Here is a 9,727-nt window from a genome sequence, read left to right as displayed (position 1 = left end):
AACCTTGTTTGATACGAATGCCTCAAGGTAGCAGTATTTCAGTGGGGTCAGTAAAGATATTTATTTTAAAAGCCCAGTCACCTATCTTACCTGTAACCAAGAACTTCCATGCCTGAGAACAAAATTTCCCATAAGCATATCCATGAATGCTTGATTCTGTGCTCAGTTTTTCTATAAGAATATTTGCTCCTTTGCAAACAGCATACAGCCTCGTTTGCAGGATATCCCCAGCCCAGGATGAATCAAGAAAAGCTGCCATTCCTACCCTGCACAAAATTGCATAGCACGAGTAGGTTGCTCTTTGCTATTCCTAGCCCAAGTACTTGTTTGCTGACCAAAATGTGCCTGACACAGCACGCAACACAAAAATAAAAACCAGCTCTGCTCCGAAGGGTTTATAATCCAAGAGATGGACACAGAAAAACAGGTCACACTAAAAAGACAGAAGGGACGACACAAGTGAAGGGAGAAGACAGTGTGTGGGGAGTAGGTTGATGCTATAAACACCAAGAGACAGATTTCTGGTTGAAGCAAATGAATGCTCCCCCCTGAAACCCTAGTGAACCTGACCAAATCTATGCCAGGGAAGATTTAGCCCTCTAATATATGGGGAGTCAGTCCTGGGCACAGCAGCTCAGCCATCTCAGAGGCAGAATCTGGTCCCCAAATCTTCCACCCTTGAGAAAGACCTGTCAACTTGCTGTGAAATCCCTGTCAGAGTCACCAGGTAATGCAGGAAACATCAGCACAGAGCCAACACATTGGGAAAGTTCGATACATTCAATGCCACTATCGTCGCTCAAAAGCACTGAAGCCTGGTGTTTCAACTCGCTTGACATACATTATGTCATCTTCTCAGATAATGTTTAGCTTGCTACGGGAAGCGTGTCTTTATAGGCCTGATATTTTCTCGATGTCTACAATACTATACGGTTTTAAACTCTTTTTCTAAAAAGGCCAATGTCAAACCTCCTGGAGATGGCTGCAATTCACAGACATCAAAGTAATGTCATACACTTTAACTCCTTCACTGTCATTTATCTGTAGTTTTTGACAGAGAAAATGAGAATAGGACCTCTCTGGAGAACTGATTGGTTCTAGAATATAATTATGTCAGTGGCATTTATGCTATCAAAAAATGGCAAGAACAGTGGAAAACCCTTTGTTGTGAATCCAGTTAAATCTAACATGATTTAGTATGCAAATACCCCTGGATTAGAAGAGGGTTTCCCTGTCTTCTATAGTCAGTCTGGCAGGTTTTGAGCACAAAACCATTTTTTGCTTATAAAGAAGGAAAGAGTTGTCTGACAAAATAAAATGGACTGGAAAATGCCATGCATATCAGACTGATTCTTCCCAGACAGCATTCATTCAAGAGAATGAAATGTCATTTCTTATCCCAGAAACTTGGCTTTATTTTTGTGTCTGTTAAAGGGACTTAGAACGCAACACTTTGCTTCATTGATAGTTGCAATGTTTTGCTTAAGAAATAGTAAAGATGCTTAATTTGCTTGCACAAATACAACCTGAAGGCAGCAGATATACTTAGGAAAGGCTCTCAGGGATTCAAGTGAGTAGAATGAGTCTTGACTCTGATACTCAGCAGCTAAAGAAAGAGACCTAAACTGCAGCAGACAGTAAGTATTTCTTTACAGTCAGATTCAGGATGAAAAGAGAAGGAAGAGCTCCCAGCTGTGGTGTCTGGTTGGACTCTTCCTCTCCAAGAAAGGGTAACACTGAGGGACAAGCAGAGCCGTTCTCATTTCTTTGCTGCAAGAAGGATTGGGAACAGCAAGTTTGAATCAGAAACAAGGCATATCCCAGTTAAACAAACAGAAAAAAAAAATCAATAGTCTGACAGAAGGTATTCACAAACTGTCAAAAAAGCCCTGGGGGCTGCAGAAGATTATTCCTCACTGTTGTAAAGGTGCTGGCATTGGTTGGTTTGGGATGCAAGATAGTGAACTCACAGGAGAGTCCTCCAAGCAGGCAGACACCTGCAGAGTTCACACAAGCCAGTCAAAGAGTTTCTTTTTTCTTTGGAAAAGACTGGATTTCTGACGCATATGATAGCAAGTTTCAGACTCAGGTGGTTTTCTCGCGGGCGGTGAAAACGCTCTGTTCTTTGCAGGAGGCGGTATTCCCTCTCCCTCTTCTCGACTGCTGCACACGAGGCCCAAGCTCCAGTTGCACGCCCCGGTCTTTGCACAATGTACCTGGCAGATGCCTATGGGCAGCCTAGCAATGCCGAGGGAAAAGCCCAGCTGGCTCAGAGGCTAATGCATAGCTGGCCAGCGGCCAACGAAGTCTGCCAGTCTTGTGCAGGCAACAGACTTGAAGACAGTTGAAAAGATCAAGGCTGTTGTCTGCTGAGACAAAAGAGCTCACTCATTGCAAGCAAAAGCAGAGTGTTAAGGTAGGCTGGATTTGCTGTTGATTTTGGAAGATGACTGGAAAATTTTAAAAATTGCGGGAGTTCTTGTGACAGATAAATCCCAATGAATCTCTTAGTGCACGTTCATCTCTTTGGAGGTCAGCTAGACCTTTATTCCTGCTGGGGCTGAATTTAGAAAAGGGAGAAAGGTAACTCAGCCCAGTCGGCCTACCAAAATGGGACGATGCTTTGCAGTCTGGCCACAAATGCTCTGACGGGCGCCGTGAGCCAAAGGAGGAGCTCCCATTCTCCACTTCTATCCTTGGGTCTTGCTATCCCATGATTCAGAGTCCACGGCTCTCCAGGGCTCTGTCAGACCTCTCTGGGTGATGGCGCTCATGATCCCCCAAACCAGCTGCCCATATGGACAGACCAAGTAGACTTCATCAACAGGACACAGGCAATCAACATCACTGACATTTGAAATGACAGCCTTTCCCATTTTAAACCTGGTTGAGATGAATGTAGCAGTTCAGACTGTCAGAACCATGGGTTCAGGTTCCCTGCAAACTCAGGCATGCCTGGTCTCACAGGTTTATGAGATTTTGTCCACAACTGGTGGAGTTAGAGGTGAATGAAACCTGGGATCTTGGAGCACCGTTACAAGTAGACTACTTGGAAAAGCTGCTGGTGCTATCTCCTGTTCACTGTGTATTGCACTTCCCCAGTCTACAGCATGCCTTACATCATTTATTTACAACATAAAACAACATTTATTACAGAGTTTAGTTCCAATGGAGAAATTTATGTTTTCAGCTGGTGAGGTCTTAAACACAGTTCATGATATGAGCCACAGTGGTTCTCATCACCCCTGCAGAAACCGTTTGGAGCTCAATCTGTGGGCATCAGCAACAAATATTCTCCGCACAGAGCAGCCTTCTAATGTATTTGACCAGGGTGTGTAAAATGTTCCACTTCCTGCCTCCTCCACAAAAACGTCCGCTGTGCCACATCCTCTATTCATAAGCTGGAGCCTTTATCTCAGTCTGTACAGCATCATGCTTTTAGCTTAAATTTTTAGTTCATATAATCTCTGGTGTCGATAAAGACAGTGAGTGTCCTGTTGCATGTGGTTTCTGCAGCCAGACTCTTCTCTGTGAGAGAAAATTTTTTTTTTCTTGGTGACATGACCTGGGGGTGACCACGCCTCCCCTGGATGTAGTTTGTCTTAAGAAGCACGGTCCTTGTTCTGCCAGGTGTTCTGCATACCAATTCCTGCACGCATAGCACTACTGTTATTGCTATTTGTCCTCCTTTACGCTGCAAGGCTCTAAGGAGGAATGTCTGTGGGAAGAGGCAGGTACTCTGTTTCCACTGTGTCTTTAGCACATCATATACCCTGGAGAAGTTACACCATGTTCACAAGGCAAATAATGCTGTTTTAATAGCAGATAGTTTTCTGCTCGCCTTGATTTGTTCTATTTCTATCAGACTGCCATTTCGAGTTCAGAGAAAGTTGTTGCTTGTTTCTTTGTTTGTTTGTTTGTATGGGAGGGTTTTCTTTTTTTTCCTGAGCCCTGAAGAGTTTATCTTTTTCTGCACAAACACAAATAATTATTTTTTTTTAAATTATTTTTAAGAAAACTCTTTTATCAAAATACCTCATGAGTGAATGGTCCCCTGTGGAAGCATAATAGTAATTGCCAAGCTTATTTTCCTGCTCCCAGAGGTATTGATTGTGTGAAAATAAATACTGAGCCCTATGAAGCAATTAATCCTTAACTCTCCTAGGAGTTTAGTAGATAATTATTACTATCTTTAGCCTACAGAGTGAGGAACGGAGCAACAGGAGCTGGGTAATTTGCCCTTGCCCCAGAGACCGAGGACAAGATCATTGTCTGCTTGTATCAAATAGATCTTTTTAATTATAATATTCCACCCATGCTCATGCTCTTCAGGCATTTCACATTCTGCTATGCTGTATCCACTTCAGCTGCTTCCATAGCTCTGTGAGAGTATGTCATTTAACCAGTTGAGATTTCTAGGAGAACATCTCCACTGCTCAACCGCCCGTGGCTAAGCCAGCTCCAGGATGGGAAGCTGCAGGTCTGAGCTCTTCACCCTGCTGAAGGGTGGCCAGATCACTTCTCTGTTGCTCCTAGGGTCACACTGGCATCTGTGCACAATGCCTCACCGCAGCGAACCGTGCAGCTGGGGCCACCATATGGCTGCTTCAGAAGCCTTTCTGCTCCGCTGAACAGCAGAGACATAGCTAGAGGATTAACTGGGACCTTCACAAGCTACTCTCCCGACTTTCTGAGCAGCAGAAGTCACCGAACATCTTGGGTGGGATTCAGCTTCAGATCCAGGCACCTAAATTTCAGAGTCATCCTGTAGGTGCCTGAAGTCCCATAGCAGCCAGTGGAGAGCCAGTCAGTCCAGTCAGTGGAACCTGGAGAGCAGTTCAGATCATCCTGCACAGACATTTGGTTTGCTGAATCTCTCTGGAGTCTTCATTGACTAGAGACACCATTAAATTTCCTCTTAACTCCCTACAGATAAACCCAAGCAGATGGAGCTCATCAGGCCCTTCTTCACAGGAGGGGTTCCAGTCTTCCCTTGCTCTCATGGCTCTTCCCTGAACCATTTGCAAGGCCATAGCAGTGCTCCTGGATAACCAGCCTTACAGCTGGGGAGAGCATTTTGGCCCCAAGGGCAGCATTCTTCACGGGTGAAGGTTCTCCTCTGAGGACCTCTGCAGACGACATCCATGACTGAAGCAAGATACTGGTCTTTGGAGAGAACTAGAAGCAGATGGCAAGTGGAAGAAGGATGCTTTACAGAGCAGGTGTTTAGAGTTAGGATCAGCGTTAAGATAGGAGAATGGAGAGTGTATACTGTCTAAAAAACATAGCTTCTGCTGATGGTCAAACTCCAGTCCGGCAAAGATCTTGTTTGCCGGATTTGTGCATATACAGAAGATGGCACAATGAATAGAGTTCTCTTTCTTAATCAAAGCTTCTCATTTTTCTCCACGTTGCTTTCCTTAATGATCTCATTTACTGAAATCCTAAAGGTTATCTCTTTTGTTCCACTCACAGAAAACTGCAAATAAATCACAGTGACATATTGAAGACCTCAATAAACATTTATACAACAGACTGGAGGGCTGAGTTGCATCTGTGCCTATGCACGCAGTGCTTCTAACCAAAGTGTGGTTAGCACCACTCAAAGCTCACAATTTTTTAAAAGACCCTGTTTCTATATTCTCCACCCCAACAAAACCTGAGAATGGTTCGGGACAGTGATCTAACCTATGACCTGTCACACTGGCAACACTGCTTCACCGAGTACGTAACTGCCTCAGTCTGCTTTCTGTATCTCGCCTTTTACTGATGGCATAAGTCTGGCAGAGCAAAACCTTTTTATTCAGAGTTAGTACAACACAGTGTGAACCTGACCCACAAGTGGAGGCTGCAGGCAGCAATATGATGTTAATAATAATTAATCATTAATAATCATATTGTGCAACACTGCTTGAGTAAAAGGTAAGTATGCTCTATATACTGAGGACTATAAATTAAACCAGATAGTATAAAACAAAAAAATCCCATGCATATGCTGAAAGTCCGACCCTTCCCATTATTTTTGGCTTTTACAATTGCTTATATGGAACCACCGAATCAAATATAGCTTTCTTTGTTCAATCTCATCACTAAATCACTGAAACAACTGGTTGATGTTTCAGCTGTTTTAACTTCTCTGGTATTGATAGTTAAATGTAAGCTATAAAAGGGGCTCACAATATATATTTTATGGATTGTTCATAAAGCTGACAACTGTATACAAAAACATTAGGCAGCTCGTTTCAGTTTTAGCACCTTGTTTATTTTCTTTACTTTTGAAAGTTTTTTCACCATAACAGTAACTCCCTGTACTTACAAGAAACATTTTTTACTGAAGTGGCACGGACTTGATACTTCACTCTTTTTGCTGGTTTTGGCTACAGAGTAATCAGGATTGTGAATGAGGAGGACAGAGACAATTCCAGTTGGGTCAGATGCTGGAAGCATTAGTTACTTTGAATGACACCACATTAGCTGTCCAGAGCTGCCAAGAAAATCATTCCGCAAAGAAGTTTTATGGATATAGACTAGCTTCAGCTGGTGAAAAGTAGGTGTTCGCAGGTAGACATCGACAGTCATGCTTGTCACATGAAATCCCTTTAGAGTAAGCAGAGATGCAGTCAATGTAGTCAATAAAATCCAGGGCACAAGTCATTTCATGCTGAAGTAGGTACACAAAATAGATTAGAAAAAAACATGTCTTTGAAGTGCTCAGGTGGAGATATTTGAATTCTAAACATCCATATTTAGATAAACTGAATTCATCAGTTAGGCTTAAAAGGGTCTGATAAAACTCATACTCATGTACCTCTCAGGTCATTACTTTTCATTGATGCACTGTCTTGAGCCCATCTTTCTCGAAAGGCATCCAGTCCTCGTGCAAAGATGTGAAGAGATGGAGAACCCTAAACTCCCATATGGAATTTTCTACAACCGCTAATTGCTTTCATTACTTTTTATATTAATTACTTTCATTATCATTATTTTTGAGGGGGGGGGAAATTCTCGTTCTTCATTTGAATTTTACTGCTTTCAGCTAACAGCCATTGACTCAGACTTCTACTTTTTTTTTCCTACTAAAGGGTTATTTAGTACGCAATAGCTGCTCACTCAAGGTGCTGAAATTTAAATAAGTCACCAGATTTAAATACATCACCACCAAAGTTTGTTAATAAATTAGAGAGTGAAGTAGTTCCCTTTCTTGATTGCTAGTGTTGCTCTCTGGATTAGCTTTTGCTCCAATGTGAAAAAGATGTTAAGATCTCACTTATGGCAATTCGAGGTTTGGAAAAGAGCTTTGGCTAGGTGTCCCAGCAGGTTCACAGAAACTGGATCTGATCAGTCCTGCTGCATACTGTGGATCACCTGTAGTTCTTGACAGAAATGGGTGCACAGATCCATAGAGCTTCATTTTAAAGATAGACTGCTAAATCCATATATTTATTATGACACTGGAATAGGAGACTGCACCAGATAAGTATTTGGAGTAAATTGGTAGATCTCGCCGCATAGCAAAGTGATGCTACTTATGCCAGCCCACAATCTGGTACAAAGCATTAATGCTAAATCAGGGGGGACCTACAAAAAGAAATCCATGGGGAGGGCTGGAGTGCAGAACCACTTTAGATCCACCAAGCCTGAAATCCTTCCCCTGGTAATGGATAACTCCAGAGACTTGAAAGAGCAATTGTTTATGCCACACTTCACAAATAATGAAGTCTTGTAGATGGATATAACTGTTCTATTTGCAAAACATCAGAGTGAATGTTTTCCTGTCTCTAATTCCAAAGCAAATAATACATGGAAATATATTTCACAGCTAGTTTGTGGAATGTGATGCTATTACTTATTCAAATAAACTTGCGAAGTGGAAAGCAGAATAGTTGCACTGTGTTGGGTTTGGAGAGAGAGCTAAATGGAGAATATAACCCCAGGGGCGCAGAACAGAAAATCCAGCCTTCAGAAAACTGCTGCATGAGTCAGCTCCCAAACATTGTCCTTTTAGACAGAACTGTTAACAGACTTCGTCTTGCTGATTGCTGGGAGCAGAGAGGAAGAACCTTGGTTGCTTTTATTTACCCAAAGCCTCTACTATTAGTCTCTGCCAAAGACAGGCTGCTAGACAGCAGCCCTAGACAGAACTAACTTGGTATCTCATTTCTTGGTAAGCTATTTTCCCAGGCAACGGCCAGAACGATAAGACGCCTTATCATTGATGCCTGAGCTCAGATGTTGATTACATTTAAGCATCCCACCTTTTCCTGGACCTGTGCTAAGGAAGAACAAGGGTTAAACAACAGAAATGAGGTGAGGCAGTGGCAATAGTCACTAGGCTAAGCCAGTGGCCATTGAGGTAACTGTGCTGCTATTGATCTGAACAAGAATTAGATCAAGACTTTCTCGAATTGTTTATGGCTGAGATGTGAAAAATGCCTTCTAGTCTGCTACATCAATCTACTTGCTAAGAGCCCATTAAACATCACACAGCTACTGCCCTCCCAACCTCACATTACAGCCGTGAAGCCTCGTAAAACCTTTCGCAGAAATATATTGGCTGGAAACACAGAGGGGCAAGTACCAGCCTCCCGGCAGAGCAATAAACTGGGAGCTGAACTTCAGCATGGCTTAACAGAAAGTGAAGCAAAGGAGCAAAATCTCCCAAAACACACCCAATCTGGCATACACAGAGAGGGGCTCCGAATCATCCCTTGGGGAGTAGATGTTGGAATTATGACAGATAGTCAGGGTCAGATAGATAGATAACATAATGATATAATAGATAATCAGAAAGTCAGCGCAATACTTCAAAATGCTCCCATCCCCACCCCACCCAAAGGAAAGAATAAAGATTTAATCACTGACCATCACTGCAAAAAACACAGTGCACCAAGGTTTTGAACTGTTTCAGCTCCCTCCCCGGGTCCCAAACAGGTACACTGGGATGAGGACAGGTACAGGGGAGGACAAAAGGGATGCACAGTCTTCGGGCCAAAGAGCGTGGGGCTTTTCAGCCCGCAGGAGAGGCCACTGATATAAAACCTGAAGCCCCATGGGAAGGGGGATGTGTATTCACTGTTGCACCCAGCATAAGATCCAGGGGCAGCATATGAGGTGATCAGGAGGCAGGTTTAAATCAAACACCAGGGATGCTCCCAGCAACATGGAGTTAACTCAACGCCTATCAAGATATTGGACGAGGTGGACCTCCATCCGGTCCAGTCCGCTGGGCAAAACATACCACTCAAAAGTGCGTGAGACTTTTCCTGCAAAATCATTGCAGTGAGACACACGTCATTCAGATTTGAGCAACCTCAGCCAGAACCTTCCTGTCTCCCCCCGCGGGGAAATATGTCTTTAATGGGCTACTTGGAAGCATTCAGGCCACATGATTAAATGAAATAAGCAAACATAAAGCGGCTATTATTAGCTGTGAGATGCAGTAACCAGCTAAATGGCCATTCCCCTGTCATTTTATGATCTGAACTGAGCTTTATATAGCTATGTTGCATGTTCGAATCGTTGTACAAGTAATTGATGTAATTAACATCTTGTCTCTCTCTCTCTCTCTCTTTTTTTTTTTTTTTTACACTGACAATTATAAGCCTCCGTGAGGCCTACTATGAAAAACAAGAGATGAGACTGGAATTTTTTATGCCAAATGCAAAAAAAGAAAAGAAAAAAGGACAAAAAAATCCTTCGGATATATTTTAATGGCTTATGTCTGTGA

Source organism: Dromaius novaehollandiae, chromosome 2 (genome assembly GCF_036370855.1).
Source record: "Dromaius novaehollandiae isolate bDroNov1 chromosome 2, bDroNov1.hap1, whole genome shotgun sequence".
NCBI classification, from domain to species: Eukaryota; Metazoa; Chordata; class Aves; order Casuariiformes; family Dromaiidae; genus Dromaius; species Dromaius novaehollandiae.
Note: the sequence above shows the minus strand (reverse complement) of the source record.